The sequence below is a fragment of the Stegodyphus dumicola genome, chromosome 5, assembly GCF_044657685.1.
Source record: "Stegodyphus dumicola isolate Sdum_Otavi_A_Nest chromosome 5, ASM4465768v1".
In the NCBI taxonomy this organism is placed as follows: Eukaryota; Metazoa; Arthropoda; class Arachnida; order Araneae; family Eresidae; genus Stegodyphus; species Stegodyphus dumicola.
This window is the reverse complement of record NC_140772.1, coordinates 2,318,804-2,334,298: the sequence shown is the minus strand read 5'-3', so window position 1 is coordinate 2,334,298 and position 15,495 is coordinate 2,318,804. Positions and strand designations below refer to the sequence as shown.

The 15,495-nt window shown below is 35.5% G+C and overlaps 1 long non-coding RNA gene across 5 annotated transcripts in view; it reads left to right on the top strand.

Annotated features, from left to right (window-relative positions):
- LOC146997014 (uncharacterized) overlaps positions 1-15,495 on the top strand; it is a 45,286-nt gene that overhangs the window by 25,714 nt on the left and 4,077 nt on the right. For 3 of the 5 annotated variants that reach the window (XR_015041073.1, XR_015041069.1, XR_015041072.1), the window contains one exon: positions 8,626-8,773. The exons of 1 other annotated variant lie outside the window; for it this stretch is intronic. This is a non-coding gene — a long non-coding RNA (uncharacterized LOC146997014). Of the gene's footprint in view, positions 1-2,038; positions 2,138-8,625; positions 8,774-15,495 lie in introns of all 5 variants that reach the window. One more of the 5 variants, XR_015041071.1, reaches the window with a different exon arrangement.

The window sequence follows — 15,495 nt, the reverse complement described above, 5'->3', positions numbered from 1 at the left end:
TGGAAAGAAAAAGGAAGGCCATTATTTAAAAGAAATTAGTAGCTTGACATTCACTTGTCAAAAACCTAACACAGAATTTGCTAATTAGGCTTAATGAACCAGAGCAGTCAGAATTAACCAAGATAGCTATCCACTTATATTGCCTCTTGAGAGAATATTTTAATTCTACCGTAATATTTTATTCTGCTTGACTCAAAGAGGTTTGAGAAGATTTTGTCTTCCTTTCTACATCTTTTTAATTACTAACAGCAGTCTATTCTAAGACGTTTTCGAGAAAAAAGCATTTTTTACATATTATACATGTTCTTTCAGAGATCAAAACTATAAATGAGTCATTTTTATTTATTTACTTACTAGAGGAAGTATCCGATGCCAGTTAAGTTAAATTTAGAATAATGTATCTTGTAAATTTAGAATAATATAAATTTCTGTAGAAAAATAAACTAATTCTCTCCCATTATATTGGCAACAATCGCACACAGTTTTTAATGATTTTCGTCTTTCTAATCAAAAGGTCGTAAAAGCTCAAGTTCCGTCCAATATGTCACCTATATTCAATTTCAGTCCATTAAATGTGACAAAAAGTTTATCATAATTTATTAGAAGTCAATAATGCGAACAAACAAACACACACACACACAGACATTCTTCTTTATATATATATATTGTAACGCTTACACATTTTTGACTAACAAACTGCGATTTGAAAGCTAGCAAATGTATTTAATGTTGAGCAAAGCTATTTTTATTTCATCGTAAAACTTACAAATTTTTTTTTAACAAACTCTACGATTTGAAAGCAAGCAGTGACAACACTTCTCGAAAGAAAGCAGATTTTTATCTCCAACGTGCGAGATTGTTCCTACTCGAAAAAATGAGGTCGAAAATTAGAGTTTTCAGAATTAATTAATATCTCAGATTTTAGCTATTTTTGGGGAGGCAGTGGATGTCGACCTTTCTCAGGACCCAAAAAAGAACTGTAGAAAGCTTAGTGACGATAGCTATAGTAGTAGCTGAGTTAATTGCAAACAAATACACAAACATTCTTCTTTATATATATGTAGTGTTGGCAGTAGCGATAAATGCAAAGCATATTTTGCTTCCCTTAAAGCTAAGACTAATCTAAATAAAATTCATGCTTTATTCCGTAAATTAAAATAAGCTAACACTGTAGCCTTTACATTTAAAATCATTTGAGTGAAAGAAAACTAGCATTATGCTAACTCATAAAAACACACATTCGCCGATACCGACGTACATATAATACTCGACCAACCCGCAGATCTTGACGTCATTGGCCAATCAGCAGCAACCATGTTAGCTTACCACCGATTGACCTCCGATCAAAATTTGCATAAGGAAAAATTAAAGCCAACAAACGGCCCTGTTTTCCTCATGCAAATAGAAAAACAAAACTTACACAGAATTACAGAAGTTCATAGTTCAATTCTATTATACGAAAGCACTTATTGTCTTTAAACACTGAAAACATCTAAACAAAACTTCCTTAAATTAACAGCAGTCGCCGCTTTTGTAAATAAGTCCGCAGTATTTAATTTACTGGTGATAAATTCAAGGTCAAACACTCCATCATTTACTAGTCTTCTAATAAAGTGATATTTTATGTCTCTCTGCTTAGTTCGGCGATTTTCTATTGGCGATCTAGAAAAATCAATGGCAGACTTGTTATCACAAAATAGTTTATATTCTCTTGAATTAAACTTTAAAATTTCATCTTGTAAGACATTTTTTGTCCACATTAATTCCTTCGCTGCTTTAGATAAGGCGATATACCCCGCTTCCATGGTTGATAAACTTACACTTTTTTGTTTAACAGTTTTCCAGATTACCAGTACTTCATCTAAATATAATATAAATCCTCCCATGGACAAGTTGTCATTCCTATTACTTGCATAATCAGCATCTGAATAACAATATAAATTTAGATGTTTAATCTTCGATAAGTTTAATTTATATAATTTAGTACTATTGAGATACCCAAGCAATTTCAACAATGCTTCCCAATGCCTAATTCCAGGATTCTCCTGAAACTGTGATAAGATATTCACTGCATATGTAATATCAGGCCTTGTCCTGTTAGCTACAAGAACTAAACATCCCAACAGATTTCTAAAGGGTAATGTATGCATTTCCGCAATTTCTGCACTTGTAGATGGACAATCTAATTTGGTAAGAATAATGCCTTTATCTATGGGAAGTGAAGTTATTGGTATCAGAAAATGTTTAAATTTTTCAAAAGTTTCTTCTATATATTTTTGCTGATATATAAAAACCTCATTCTCGTTCTCTAAGAATTCAATTCTAAGTAACATTTCAGTTTTGCCTAATACTTTAAGATCAAAAAACTTACTCAGCTGTGAAATTACTTTATACCATATTGATCTGTACTAAAAATCACAATATCATCTACATATAACAAGAGAGTTACATCTGAACTTTTATAAACACAATTACACCATTGTATTTTCTTAAAATGTGGATTTTCTAAAGTACTTTCAAATTCACAAAACCATTCATGGCCGCTTTGATGTAGACCGTAAATGGCCTTGTGTAATAAACACACTTTATTTTCCTCTTCAATAAATCCCTTTGGTTAGGTCATATATATTTTTCATTTAGGTTTGCATATAAATATGCATTCTTTACATTTAACTGACAATTAGTCCATCCATATATAAACATACCAGTATAGTGAAAAATATTCTTATGATTGAAAAATTTACTACAGGACTGTAAACGTCATGAAAATCTTCACCTCTTTTCTGCCTGAATCCCTGTGCTACTGAACGTGCTTTGTATCTAACCACTTGATTCTTTTCATTTCTTTTTAGCATATAGAACAATTTGTTTCCTAGCATAGTTTTATTTTCTGGCTTTTCGACTAATTCCCAAACCTTTCTTTTCTTCATTGTGTCAATTTCTTCTTTCATTGCCTTATCCCATTCTTCGGCATTTACTGATTTTCGTGCTTCTTTAAAATTTTGTGATATAACAATTTCTACGGAATTTGCCTCTTCAGACACGGAGCTAGTCTCCTTTTCTACAAAATTAATAAATAATAAATTAACCCGAGTATTCGTTTTTTCCAATAAAATCAAACTTATCTTTTTCAAATTTAATATTTCTTGCCTCACAATACATTTCAATATCATTATAGGATCTAAAACGGGTGTCTGTTCCCTCTACATAATAATATATGTCTGTACATCTTCCGTCTGGCCTTTTAACTGCTTTTCTTTGCCAGTTTAAGTCTGATTCTTCTTTCGGGGTAAATTTATCATCTGAGAACTTTATTTCTTCTCTAGAAGTTTCCTGTTCTTCATCTGATTCTGCTAATAGCTCAGGTTCCTCTAGTCTTTTAAACTTAGTTTTTGTCTGGGGTATATCTAATGCTAAAAAATTCATCCAGTAACTGAATTATCCTTGCTTTTTGTTTTGAGTTCGAATTGCTTCTGTAGAACTTCCCATGCTTCTTTACCACTTGAGCATTCTTGTATCAGCAACCTGAACTCAGTTTTAATTCCATAATATAATGTAGTGAAGGCTCTGTTCTCTCTCAATGTGAATTCCTGCTTTTCACGTCTTGTTGTACTTTTATCTAATTCTTCTTCTTCGTCCTCTATGAAGATCCAACAATTTCTATCCAGTACCAGCATTTTAATATCGACTTTCCATCGATCCCAGTTTTTGTCTGATTTCTGTTCCAGGAAGCAAATGGCATCCTGGAACAGAAATCAAAGTATCATCAAATTCAATTTTTCAACGAACTTCACATTACAGGTTTCTATTAATCTGCGTTCTTCTGGTAGCCATATCCTATAACCCATAGTTTCCTTCACATATCCTACCATGATTTCTTCTTTGCACCTCATTTGTAATTTATTTCTAATCTGTTTTCGCATGCCAACTACCAAATATTTTAAAATAAACAACGTTGGGTTTTCTATTTAGAAACATTTCATAAGGGGTTCGGTTGCTTTTATGACATACTCTGTTCCATGTATGTATGAAACAGCCAAGAGCTTCTGCCCACCATTCTTTTCCCATTTTACCATCATTAAGCATAGCTTTAACTGCATCTAATGCCGTTCGGTTAAAATGTTCACACACACTGTTCTCTTCTGGGCTGTACGCGTTTGTGCGTTCAACACTAATTCCATTTTCGGCTAAGTACCCTTCGAATTGCCTGTTGCAGAATTCCTCACCGTTATCGGTGCGTATACTTATTAATTTCCTATTCGTCAGTCTTTCCATTTGCCTATGATAATTCTTAAAGTTGTAGAATGATTAATTTTTTTTCATACAATACACTGTTACTAATCTACTATAGTCATCCACAATAGTGAGGAAATATTTACTCCCACCGTTAGATGAAACTGGGAGTGGGCCACAAACGTCTAAATAAACCGACTGCAATGGTTTATTTGATCTCTTCGGAACAGTTTTAAAAGTTATTCTACTAGATTTAGCAATAATACACGGTTCACACCTCTCCATTGGTTTTTCAATTTCTGGTAACCATTTCACGCTTTGATTCTTACTAGTATTCTTAACATAATCAAAATTTACGTGGCTAAATCTCCGAAGCCATAGCATCGTATTGTCTACTTTATTTAACTTTCCAATTTCTGTACCGTAACCAGCTTCCTTTTTATCTGTTGCATATCTAAATGGTTTTACGTGATAAAGTCCGTCATATCGTTTAGCGTAGCATAATCTATCCCAATTATTAAAATATATCCACATCTTCCCTTTTGAAATCACAAAATGAACACCTGCCTTTTCTAACCTTGCTCCCGATAGTAAATTTCTTTTTAGATTTGGATTATATAACACATTATCTAACTCAATCCAATTTATTCGATTGCCTACTTTTACTGCAAATTTGACGGTACCCTTTCCTTGTACTTTACTTTCAGAATTTCCTACAGCTAAAGACATACGTATATCATCTATTTCTTCAAAATTTGTCATTAAATTTCTATTATTACAGAAATGAGTTGTAGCTGCAGTATCTACGACCCAATTAAATTTACCTGCGTTACCTCCTTTATCTGTAGTTGTTACATAATTTTCTACTAACATTAATTCTTTATCTTTAAACTGTCCATTATTATCGTCTATTTTAAATTTCTGATTTTTACTTACATTTTCTTCACATTGAGCGATTAAGTGTCCAAATTTATGACAATGAAACAAGGTCCTATTCTCATATTCCCCATTTCTCTGAATTTGTTCCCCATTTCCCTGCGTATCTTTCCCTGCATTTGAACTAATAGTATTGAACACGCTTACCTTGCTGTCTTCTAAATCAGCATTTACCATAAGTCGGCTTTCTTCCCTTACCAGTTCTTCAGCAATTCTTTCCAGCGTAAAATCTTCGTCCTTCCACCTTAGATCAACTGTACAATGCCGGCGTATTCCTTGGGTAATCTCCTTATTGCCTGAAATCCTTTAAAAAGATCTGGCAAGTTGTGTGCAGCTTCAGCCAACTTTGCAGTCATTTTTATCCTCGCGATGAATAATCCTATTTCTTCATTTGGGGTATATCTAATGCTAAAAAATTCATCCAGTAACTGAATTATCCTTTCTTTTTGTTTTGAGTTCGAATTGCTTCTGTAGAACTTCCCATGCTTCTTTACCACTTGAGCATTCTTGTATCAGCGGCCTGAACTCAGTTTTAATTCCATAATATAATGTAGTGGAGGCTCTGTTCTCTCTCAGTGTGAATTCCTGCTTTTCACGTCTTGTTGTACTTTTATCTAATTCTTCTTCTTCATCCTCTATGAAGATCCAACAATTTCTATCCAGTACCAGCATTTTAATATCGACTTTCCATCGATCCCAGTTGTCATGGTTTAGCAGCTCAAAACTTTCAGGTAGTAATGACATCTTCAATTAAGCGTGAGCACAACGACTTGAACAAACTTCTAAGACAGGTCAGCTTCTTTTCATGGATAACGGCCCTCTTCATCTACATTCATTCAATGCTGAGTTGAACTGGGTAACAGGTTAGCTGTTGGCTCTGGGCCCATAACCCTTATGGCAGTGGAGATAAATGCAAATCATATTTTGCTTCCCTTAAATAAAGCTAAGACTAATCTAAATAAAATTCATGCTTTATTCCATAAATTAAAATAAAATAAGTTAGTACTGTAGCCTTTACATTTAAAATCATTTGAGTGAAAGAAAACTAGCATTATGCTAACTCATTATAACTCATTCGCCAATACCGGCGTACATATAATACTCGGCCAATCAGCGGCAACCACGTTAGCTTACCACCGATTGAACTCCGATCAAAATTTGCATAAGGAAAAACTAAAGCCAACAATTATAGCCATCAAGCGATGTATGTCAGGGGTAAAATGAATCTGAATCTGTTAAGAATGAATGCGAAGTTGCTGGTTACGCTTTTTGCACCTCCGTATTTGGTTACATTAGTGGATACTCTGAGAAGACGATGTGTAGGATGCGCTTGAGCAGTTTATCTCAGTATTTCCCCTTACTGTACTCGCTGTCACTTAATGCACATTTAAGAACACAAATTTTCTTTCCTGGAAGGGTAACTAGCTGTAAGCATCGATAAGAATGCACTAGATAAGATGGCATGGCGAGAAATGTACGCGTTCCTAAACAAACTCCCCCAAATTTATTGCCCTTCTTAAACGGAAAGGTTTCCACATGTGAGTTGTGAGTGAGAGGACTTTACTTGAACGTCTCATGTTCTCATGAGCTCGTATTTCTAGGGAAATAGAGTATTGCAAGATCTGCTTATTGTTAAACTAAAACGTTAGGAATTCTAATTTTTGTCCTTGAAATTGTGGTTTAGTTTTATAAAAGTAGTACTGGAGCTCATCTTATTTAAGGCTCCGGTGTGTTCTGGCTACAATTGTAATTTATCTTAAAAATTTAGAAGCACCGGAGCTGGGCTCCGCCACAATTTAAGCACTGGGCATGCCACTTCTATTGTTCTGGTATTTTTACTAACCCAAACTGCCCAGCTGTGGCTCAAATGAAAAATGGACAGGACCCCTATCGTAATGTGCCCGGTGCTGCATGGAGCCTCTGAGGTGACAGGCACCGCACATCTACAATTAATTAGCATTCCCCTTGTCCAGAGCATCCCAAGATGGTATGGGAAAGGGTGAGAGGCCTTAACACCAGTCGCTGATTGAAATACAGTGCCATACAAGAGGCTTGGCAGATAGTACATTGCCATACAATAATACTTTGGTTCATACACCATGTCGCATTTAAAGTACAACATATTACATATTGTTACGGATTTGGTATAGAAATAGCTAATGTTAGTAGAATTATAAATTAAATTGTTTTATTCCCCGTGCAGTGAAGCGCATGACGAATATTAAGAAAAGGCTATGCCTGAAAATTAAAAATACAAGAGCATGTGCATTTAATAAATAAATATCTCTTTTTGATTTCGAGAAAGTACTGGAAAATTCTAGCGCGTGATTTTAAAATCTTATAAAAGGAGGAAAACATCTCAGTTCGTAGTAGTTGCTTGCTTAGTTTGTTGTTTAGAAAACTGCTCTTGTTGATTGTAGCGAATTCGCGGATTAGCGTTCTTTAGCTGTTTTGAATTACGTTCTATTGGATATTTGAGTAGTTAAAAGATAACTACTGTGAAATATTGTAATACTGCATGATAATTTGAGAAAATTTAAGCATTTTTGTTGTGATAATAATAAATTTTTGTTCATTTTTCATCGGACTTGTGCATTCATTTCATAACGAGCCCGTACGCACGCAACAATTTTTGGTGTCAGAAGTGGGATTTGAATGCCAATAACAAGAGGGATGGAAGAACAATTGAGACAGCTCATTACTGATTTTGCTGCTTTCCAAGAAAAGATGGAAGCTGGCCAAACATCTTTTAAAGAAGAAATGAAATTGGGCCAGGAATCCCTCAAAAGAGAAATGAAATTGGGCCAGGAATCCATTAAGGAAGAGATGAAATCTCTTAAAAATGAGATGAAAGCAGGTCAGGACGAAATGAAAAGATGTATAGATGTTTGTAAACGCATGGCTGCTTTTTAAATATGCGACAAGCGGTTTGGTGGAAGGGAAGAGGAATGGAGACCCCCCGGGGTGCTCTCCATCAAAATGGGGGGTGGAACTGAGCTAAATAGCACCGTCACCTGTAAGGTGCTCAATGCTGTTGCCAACGACAGGCGTATCTTGCACTCCTTGCCAAGAGGAATTTTGTGGGTTTGGGCTGATTTTACAGTCAGACAAGTGAGCATAAGTAATAACAACAAAGTTACTGGAGCACTAGGAGGGCAAATGATGAGATATTGGCTTTTAACATTATATGTTCACTGAGTTCTGTTTGCACAATACTGCATTCTATTGCATTGTTTGTACAATATCCTGTTTGTTTTGTGTGCATTCTGTTTTGTTTTGTTCTGTTTGTACGCTGCGGTTGGAAGTAAAAAAAAAAAAATTCTATAATTTGATTCGTTTCAAAAGAGAATCTGCATTTGTGACTATTCAAATCATTTCGTTTAAAGGAGATGTGACATGTTCTCCGGCTTTTACTTTTTCAAATGATCTAAGAAATTGCTCTTCATTTCATTTCAGTTCCATGAAAGGGTCAACCGGGATGAATTGTGCAGGAGTTTATTGCAACGTTATCTGATCATCGTCTTCGCTCCCACCAGCAAGCCTATAGATAGGAACAAGGAATGGATTCTTGGTAGAGAGAACAGTGTTATGTCCTATCATATCTGTAAGTCTTTTTAGGATTTGATTGTTACCTGCTATAGGAAATAAGACATGGAAAAATAAAACAAGTCACTGAAACATAATTTGTAAACATAATTTCACTTTGATTTCTTCCCGACCGTAAAAGTGGGGGGGGGGGGAGAAAAGGTATTTGTGATGCGATTAAAACTACTGAAATATTTTTATATGTATCTTTTATTTTACACATTTAATTTTTGCATTTCTAAGCAATAGAAATGTTTAAAATTTAGAAATCGAAGTGTTTTAAATTTGAAATATAACTTTTTTATTTAAATTTAGTACAACTTCAACGTGAGGGTGGCATTGATTAGAAAAATGATTTTTAGCATTTCGAGCGATAATTTCACATGGGTCTCTCATTTTTAAGCAGCTTTATTCTGCTTGGATTATGGAAAGCCACTGCAATAAAAGTTTTCATTTGTTGCTGTAAAAATCTGAATCAGTAATTGAAAGCTGAAAACTAACATTTTTGTTTAAATACAGAAAATCTCAACATCGCAATAACATTGATTGTAAAAATGATTATGTGCATCTATAAAGAGAGAATAATCTCATGCAGACTCTTAAAAATTTCAGCCGAAGCATACTGCAGTAAGATTTTGCATCTTTTTTTGCTAAAAATATGAAAAATTCAGAAAAAGGAAATTGAAATTTAGTATTTTTATTTTAATTAATAAAACTGCAGCCTCAAATGACATTGATTGTAAAAACCATTTTGTGCATTTTAAGCGATAATCTCGCATAAGTCTTTTTTTTTTTTTTTCAAGTGACTGTATTCTGCTCGCTTCCTTGAAAATCTCAATAATGGAAGTTATTACTTAGAATTTTGATGCTTGAAAGCACTTTCCAACCATACAAAAAAATGGCTAACGCACAGATTTAAAATATTAATAAATTTCGATTGTATCTGTTCAAAACATCTGTTTGCGAATTCACGGCAATTTTCCAGTATTTAATCTAAAATTCTCAAGACTGAGTTTGAGCAAAAATTAAGATGAGTAATATTTTCATTGCTGTAAATACATCACTATCATGATCAATAATTATATTAATATGAATTATAATAATTAGATAATTGTAGGATAATTTTTTAAACTGAAATAAATTCCTCAAACAAAAAATAAAGCTGCCAAAACAATTTAAAAGGCATTATAAAAATTGCCAAACAACAAAATGTCGCCAAACATCGTGGTTTGTAATTTTAATTTGAAATTTCAGTTATACATATTAGGTGCAAACTCAGCCTTAGTTTGATGTAGATTTTCAATAACTCTGTTGATTTTGAAAGCATCGGACACAAGTCTCTTCTCTTCAGGAGCAAACAGCCCACCAGCGGCCGAGCGATAAAGTCGCTGAACACTGGTAGTTCGATACGATGTTCAAATTCCGCAAATGGATTGGCTGCATGAGTCATTTCGTGGCTTTCACCATTTGAAATGTGTATACGAGCCAGTTTCCCTTAGAAAGTCCTCTATATGAAGGCATCCTTCCCTTAGATAGCCCTCAAGGCTTTACCATCATCTCAATAAATAAAATCAGGAGCAAAGAAATTCTCTGAAAATATCTATGCCTAACTTGGCCGAGCAGTAAAGTCGCTGAACATTAGTAGGTTGGAATCCCGGCAAACGGGCTGGCTGCATGACGTTTTCGTGCTTTTCCTGATGTGTAACATGTATACGAACCAGTTTTACTTCGAAAATCCTCCACGAAGGCATCACTCTCTTTAGGCAGATATTCCTGGAGGGCTTTAGCGTAATTAAAATATAATACTGTACCCGAATAAGGTTACATTTTTTCTCGAATTTTTTCATCAAGGTTATTATTAGTGAGTTGTAAGTTATAAATAAGAACCGGTTTATTTCAGCGAGTGACCGGTACTCATCTGATCCCATAAAAAGAAGAAATTTCTACCCTAGAGAGAGTGTACGCTTACTTACTTACCACCAGCTCAGTTGCTGTACCTCCTGTTGTATGACTCAATTGATGGAGCATTCTATTATCACTAGGCCCAGCCAAAATTTTCCGTGGAGTATTAAAAATTGTAGCGAAATTTATAAGTTACTCTGGAAGATGGGTTATTAAAGAAACCCTGTGCTGAATGAGTATTTTAGCAGTGTTTTATGCATTGTGATTGTGAGTTTATAGAGAATGTTGACTGTAGAGTTTGGATATAAGAAGTTATTCTGATGCATTAAAACGAACAATATCAACTGGGTATATTAATGTGCATCCTATGTGCTATTCACATATTTCCAGAGTTCCTATTTAATATTTGCTTGTCACGTTCATTGTACTCACTCGTGTTGAGTTGAAAACTGTGTTCATTGAAAAACATGTGCGGTTCACTTTTACACGGAGCACCATTTTATATCTGCTTGGCATATTGAACTGGTTACTGGTAGCGAACACTTGAAGATGAGACTAGAAAATATTAAGAGTATATGCAGGACTAACGCTAGTTTACGAGACTTGAAATATTAGAGTATACGTTTAAGAACACTCATCTTTTCTACGGGTTTCCCTAGTAGAACGGCAGATATAGCATTGTCCCATTTTACTTTTTTATTTATTTTGTGCAGTGTGCTTCTTTGCATATTCTTCGATCATTCCTTAAGCAGTGTTAGCATCGGACACAAGTCTCTTCTCTTCAGGAGCAAACAGCCCACCAGCGGCCGAGCGATAAAGTCGCTGAACACTGGTAGTTCGATACGATGTTCAAATTCCGCAAATGGATTGGCTGCATGAGTCATTTCGTGGCTTTCACCATTTGAAATGTGTATACGAGCCAGTTTCCCTTAGAAAGTCCTCTATATGAAGGCATCCTTCCCTTAGATAGATAGCCCTCAAGGCTTTACCATCATCTCAATAAATAAAATCAGGAGCAAAGAAATTCTCTGAAAATATCTATGCCTAACTTGGCCGAGCAGTAAAGTCGCTGAACATTAGTAGGTTGGAATCCCGGCAAACGGGCTGGCTGCATGACGTTTTCGTGCTTTTCCTGATGTGTAACATGTATACGAACCAGTTTTACTTCGAAAATCCTCCACGAAGGCATCACTCTCTTTAGGCAGATATTCCTGGAGGGCTTTAGCGTAATTAAAATATAATACTGTACCCGAATAAGGTTACATTTTTTCTCGAATTTTTTCATCAAGGTTATTATTAGTGAGTTGTAAGTTATAAATAAGAACCGGTTTATTTCAGCGAGTGACCGGTACTCATCTGATCCCATAAAAAGAAGAAATTTCTACCCTAGAGAGAGTGTACGCTTACTTACTTACCACCAGCTCAGTTGCTGTACCTCCTGTTGTATGACTCAATTGATGGAGCATTCTATTATCACTAGGCCCAGCCAAAATTTTCCGTGGAGTATTAAAAATTGTAGCGAAATTTATAAGTTACTCTGGAAGATGGGTTATTAAAGAAACCCTGTGCTGAATGAGTATTTTAGCAGTGTTTTATGCATTGTGATTGTGAGTTTATAGAGAATGTTGACTGTAGAGTTTGGATATAAGAAGTTATTCTGATGCATTAAAACGAACAATATCAACTGGGTATATTAATGTGCATCCTATGTGCTATTCACATATTTCCAGAGTTCCTATTTAATATTTGCTTGTCACGTTCATTGTACTCACTCGTGTTGAGTTGAAAACTGTGTTCATTGAAAAACATGTGCGGTTCACTTTTACACGGAGCACCATTTTATATCTGCTTGGCATATTGAACTGGTTACTGGTAGCGAACACTTGAAGATGAGACTAGAAAATATTAAGAGTATATGCAGGACTAACGCTAGTTTACGAGACTTGAAATATTAGAGTATACGTTTAAGAACACTCATCTTTTCTACGGGTTTCCCTAGTAGAACGGCAGATATAGCATTGTCCCATTTTACTTTTTTATTTATTTTGTGCAGTGTGCTTCTTTGCATATTCTTCGATCATTCCTTAAGCAGTGTTAGCATCGGACACAAGTCTCTTCTCTTCAGGAGCAAACAGCCCACCAGCGGCCGAGCGATAAAGTCGCTGAACACTGGTAGTTCGATACGATGTTCAAATTCCGCAAATGGATTGGCTGCATGAGTCATTTCGTGGCTTTCACCATTTGAAATGTGTATACGAGCCAGTTTCCCTTAGAAAGTCCTCTATATGAAGGCATCCTTCCCTTAGATAGATAGCCCTCAAGGCTTTACCATCATCTCAATAAATAAAATCAGGAGCAAAGAAATTCTCTGAAAATATCTATGCCTAACTTGGCCGAGCAGTAAAGTCGCTGAACATTAGTAGGTTGGAATCCCGGCAAACGGGCTGGCTGCATGACGTTTTCGTGCTTTTCCTGATGTGTAACATGTATACGAACCAGTTTTACTTCGAAAATCCTCCACGAAGGCATCACTCTCTTTAGGCAGATATTCCTGGAGGGCTTTAGCGTAATTAAAATATAATACTGTACCCGAATAAGGTTACATTTTTTCTCGAATTTTTTCATCAAGGTTATTATTAGTGAGTTGTAAGTTATAAATAAGAACCGGTTTATTTCAGCGAGTGACCGGTACTCATCTGATCCCATAAAAAGAAGAAATTTCTACCCTAGAGAGAGTGTACGCTTACTTACTTACCACCAGCTCAGTTGCTGTACCTCCTGTTGTATGACTCAATTGATGGAGCATTCTATTATCACTAGGCCCAGCCAAAATTTTCCGTGGAGTATTAAAAATTGTAGCGAAATTTATAAGTTACTCTGGAAGATGGGTTATTAAAGAAACCCTGTGCTGAATGAGTATTTTAGCAGTGTTTTATGCATTGTGATTGTGAGTTTATAGAGAATGTTGACTGTAGAGTTTGGATATAAGAAGTTATTCTGATGCATTAAAACGAACAATATCAACTGGGTATATTAATGTGCATCCTATGTGCTATTCACATATTTCCAGAGTTCCTATTTAATATTTGCTTGTCACGTTCATTGTACTCACTCGTGTTGAGTTGAAAACTGTGTTCATTGAAAAACATGTGCGGTTCACTTTTACACGGAGCACCATTTTATATCTGCTTGGCATATTGAACTGGTTACTGGTAGCGAACACTTGAAGATGAGACTAGAAAATATTAAGAGTATATGCAGGACTAACGCTAGTTTACGAGACTTGAAATATTAGAGTATACGTTTAAGAACACTCATCTTTTCTACGGGTTTCCCTAGTAGAACGGCAGATATAGCATTGTCCCATTTTACTTTTTTATTTATTTTGTGCAGTGTGCTTCTTTGCATATTCTTCGATCATTCCTTAAGCAGTGTTAGCATCGGACACAAGTCTCTTCTCTTCAGGAGCAAACAGCCCACCAGCGGCCGAGCGATAAAGTCGCTGAACACTGGTAGTTCGATACGATGTTCAAATTCCGCAAATGGATTGGCTGCATGAGTCATTTCGTGGCTTTCACCATTTGAAATGTGTATACGAGCCAGTTTCCCTTAGAAAGTCCTCTATATGAAGGCATCCTTCCCTTAGATAGATAGCCCTCAAGGCTTTACCATCATCTCAATAAATAAAATCAGGAGCAAAGAAATTCTCTGAAAATATCTATGCCTAACTTGGCCGAGCAGTAAAGTCGCTGAACATTAGTAGGTTGGAATCCCGGCAAACGGGCTGGCTGCATGACGTTTTCGTGCTTTTCCTGATGTGTAACATGTATACGAACCAGTTTTACTTCGAAAATCCTCCACGAAGGCATCACTCTCTTTAGGCAGATATTCCTGGAGGGCTTTAGCGTAATTAAAATATAATACTGTACCCGAATAAGGTTACATTTTTTCTCGAATTTTTTCATCAAGGTTATTATTAGTGAGTTGTAAGTTATAAATAAGAACCGGTTTATTTCAGCGAGTGAACGGTACTCATCTGATCCCATAAAAAGAAGAAGTTTCTACCCTAGAGAGAGTGTACGCTTACTTACTTACCACCAGCTCAGTTGCTGTACCTCCTGTTGTATGACTCAATTGATGGAGCATTCTATTATCACTAGGCCCAGCCAAAATTTTCCGTGGAGTATTAAAAATTGTAGCGAAATTTATAAGTTACTCTGGAAGATGGGTTATTAAAGAAACCCTGTGCTGAATGAGTATTTTAGCAGTGTTTTATGCATTGTGATTGTGAGTTTATAGAGAATGTTGACTGTAGAGTTTGGATATAAGAAGTTATTCTGATGCATTAAAACGAACAATATCAACTGGGTATATTAATGTGCATCCTATGTGCTATTCACATATTTCCAGAGTTCCTATTTAATATTTGCTTGTCACGTTCATTGTACTCACTCGTGTTGAGTTGAAAACTGTGTTCATTGAAAAACATGTGCGGTTCACTTTTACACGGAGCACCATTTTATATCTGCTTGGCATATTGAACTGGTTACTGGTAGCGAACACTTGAAGATGAGACTAGAAAATATTAAGAGTATATGCAGGACTAACGCTAGTTTACGAGACTTGAAATATTAGAGTATACGTTTAAGGACACTCATCTTTTCTACGGGTTTCCCTAGTAGAACGGCAGATATAGCATTGTCCCATTTTACTTTTTTATTTATTTTGTGCAGTGTGCTTCTTTGCGTATTCTTCGATCATTCCTTAAGCAGTGTTATTTGCATTCATTCTATTATGCCTGCATTCTTAATATCTTTCTTGTGTTGCATTCAGGGTTGA